The sequence below is a fragment of the Triticum aestivum genome, chromosome 7B (genome assembly GCF_018294505.1).
Source record: "Triticum aestivum cultivar Chinese Spring chromosome 7B, IWGSC CS RefSeq v2.1, whole genome shotgun sequence".
Taxonomy (NCBI): domain Eukaryota; kingdom Viridiplantae; phylum Streptophyta; class Magnoliopsida; order Poales; family Poaceae; genus Triticum; species Triticum aestivum.
The window spans coordinates 441,511,452-441,515,112 of record NC_057813.1 but is presented as its reverse complement, the minus strand read 5'-3'; positions in this window follow the sequence as shown (position 1 = coordinate 441,515,112).

Here is a 3,661-nt window from a genome sequence, read left to right as displayed (position 1 = left end):
CCCCGCGACACTGAATAGGAGCTATATGGATGTCTCCACACACACATCACACATTTTTTAGCTGGGCTGGACCGGGGCGCGCTTATGTCAAGTTCTCATGGGCCGCGGTCTGTTAGCTTTAGGTTTTCTATTTCTGTTTTCTAAAGTAATTCAATATGGGTCTGTAATAGTTCCATTTTAACTCTATAAATCCTTAAAAACTCTCAAAACATAATATAATATTTGGAGCCTGGGCAGTTTTTTCTGGCCCAAATATTAACTAAAACACACAATTCTTTATAAAAGCTATCTTGGACTTTATAAATATTCCGTAAAATAACTTAGGGCTCTAAATAATTGCCAAAACATTTTTGACATCCTAATAAATATTCTAAAGAATATTTAAAGCATTTTCAATACTTTTTACATAATCGTAAGTCTTATTAGCTCCTCTCTTTTGATTTTCTTTTCAATTGGAAAATGGTTTAAATATTTAAGCAAGCTCCAAATATGATCCAAATAACTATTCAAGCCTCCAAATATTATTATTTTAAGATCTCATGTTTGAATTAGGGTTAGTTTGAAAGCCTCAAGATCCAAGACTCCCATGGTGTTGTCAACGCCGAGCAAGCATACCAACGCGACCTGACCAAAACAAACATATTGAGGTTCATCCTCTTCGGGAGGTAGTAGCACAATGAAAGCGGCCTAGAGGAGAGTTGTTGATGTGGTTTGCAGGGGTGGGGGAGGTTGCACCGTTGAGGGTTCCACAATGTTGGGGAGATGGCAGGGATGGGCTCGGTGGACGCGAGCGACGCTAGTGTTGCCGCCACAACGTGGGAGAGCAGAGGACTAGGTTGGGTGGACGTGAGCGGCGCGGCGTTGGCGTCACAACATCAAGGGGAGAGAGAGGTGTGTAAGAGGGGAACAACTATCAATCCCGCACTGAGCATATTTAGCTAGGTTAGTGAAGTGATAGACACGTCTCTTGCTACTACCTTTTTCGTCTCAAAAGGAGGAGAAACCCTCATTGACTGAAGGAAACAACTATAATACTACTAATGGCTAGGAGAACGCCCGTGCGTTGCTATGGGCTATCCGCCATGTTATATCTAATACTCGGGTCCAACACAAAAACTCCATCCCACGACGCACCTTCTCTTTTTCTGTTGAAACTTTCCCTTCCCGCTCGGTTTCCCGCAGTAGTGGATCCACCTCCTTTCAAACCAGATGACGTTCACCTCATCTTCGTCGTGCATTGCAATATGGATGAAAATTTTCATATTTACAATATAATAGAGTGGGTTAAACTAACCCATACTATTGACACAAACCAACAAATAACTATAGAGATCATTATCAAAAGTCCATTCAACTTTGCAAATGCACACTAATGTTGAAGGCAAGTGGCAACGTAAACGTATTCCTAGTCAGCAATAAGCTCCGCCTCCAGGCCACATATGCTAGAAGGGACAATTGTCGTTCTTCTCTTTCCCGTCCTTTTCTACAGCTTCTACTCCTATCCTCTTCGTCAACCCGTTTCATCGGCGGCAACCAGCACCACGTCAACATTCATGTATTTGTCAATGACGCCTCATCTTTTTCTTTCTCATTTCTCGCCAGTTTTAGTTCTCGTTTCTACTTATTTTGTAGAATACTCTTTCTTTCTTTTTTGGTCTTATTTTTTGGAACACACTTTCTTTCTCTAACACCATGGACCACCTGGTGACTTTAGTTCTTTTTCCTTCTTGTTCTTGGAGCACTCTTTCTTTCTACTATAGCATGAACCACTTGGTCAATTAATGTTGTGCCGTGTTGTCCTCACCTGCAAATGTTTCGGTAACCGTCAGCGTGTGGACATCCTGTAGAGTATACTCGCCATCCATCTTGGTGAACGCTAGGTCACCCATGTCGCGAGCACATGGTGATCGTTGTCCATGTTGGTTAGCGGTGCTCGGCCATGTCACTGAGAGCATGTTGATCGTCCTTGCCCACGATCACTTTCAAAATGATTCGATACGATTAACTGTTGGCTCAATTAATTAAGTACACAAATAATTAATGGTCTACATATGACTGTGTATGTCTAATTAACTACCAACCAAATCAATTAATTATCTGACTAATTGGAAAATTCCCTACTTCTAATTATCGGTAGGCATAAATAACTTTCTACCAACTTAACTAATTGCATTAATGACTTGATTTCCAAATTTATTCGGTGTGAAAAAATATTCTATTTAAACAAACCTAATTAATTGCATACGTTGTTAACTATCTAGCTAACTATTGCATTAATGATTTGATTTCCAAATTGATTTAGTGCTCTATTCCCAAAAAACGCGTGAATGGCTGCTACGACGACGACTACTATCGAGTATTGTAGGACATATTTCCTTAACAAATTTATTGACATTTGAATGAACACATTTGATTTGAGAATGTATCTTGTTTGGCTCTTTGTATGACTGGCAAGAAATATAATATGACCGCGTCCACGAATGCCTATACGTGGCGGTCTGACGACCCACCTTTCACCACGGAAGTCCTTAACGTTGTGATCCATGCTCTAGCATTCTCATCGCGTCGGTGTCAGGCCCGGCCACGGCGTCTTCCATGGTGTCGCACACAGCGTTCCTCCGCAGGGGCGCGCTGATGTGTATGCCCATAAGAAAAAATATATATTATTACTGTTGTATTAGAAAACTTGTGATTGTCAGTTAATAGTAGAGATAATGATAATAATAAATGGCATAACGCGTGGGATTAGCGATTTGTTATGGGGAATATCTGATTTTGTTTTAGCTTTTGGAAGGCTATGGAGAAAAATCTTATGTCTATATTTTAGGAAGGTGATCTCACATATATGGTGTGATTTTTGAATTCTTAACTACCTATTATTTACGTGATTGAATTGAATCAACACCTGCCAAAGCCAGTACGAAATAAGGTCCGCTTAATGGATTTGGCTTTTTAATGTGAGGGAGAAAAAAACCAGTGTGAGATGGGGTTATGGGAGGTGAGGCGAAAAAAATCGAACAAAAATAAACCATACACAGCAACCCCTTTACGAGTAGAGATTTACAAATAACAGATACTCCAATTGTAAAGCGAAACATCGTTGCCAAGCAAGTAAAAAAAACTCATGTCCATCCACGGGCATGCAACCCCTCTAAATACCACAAGAGACATATAGACAATATGCTAACACGCAAACATATATATTCATGTTTGTCTAGTTTTGTGCCATTTTAAGTTCCATGGGTTTCCAGAACTATCCGACTATACTGAAGTTGAGACTATGTATATACCACATGTGAGTCGTCTCCTAAATCTCAATAAACTCATGTGAAAATGTGGCAGCTCAAATATTACACATAAATGTCGACCCTTCACTCCGATATCAACATTTTAGGTATGAAAATTAATCAGATCATCGCACGCGCACTGTACTTCAGTCTGTATCATAGTAATGTCTTGTGCTTGAGGAATTGAAGTGCTGCTGCTTGTCTAGCGGAAAAGAATAAATAAAGAACTGTTGATATCTGAATAATGGTCATCCTACCAAACTTCTGAGCAATGCACAACTCCTAAAATGCAGAAGGCAGGCCAATCGTAGCTGAAGAATCGAATTGTTCCTATCTGACTGAATGGTCCTCTCTCTCTCTCTCTCTCTCTCTCT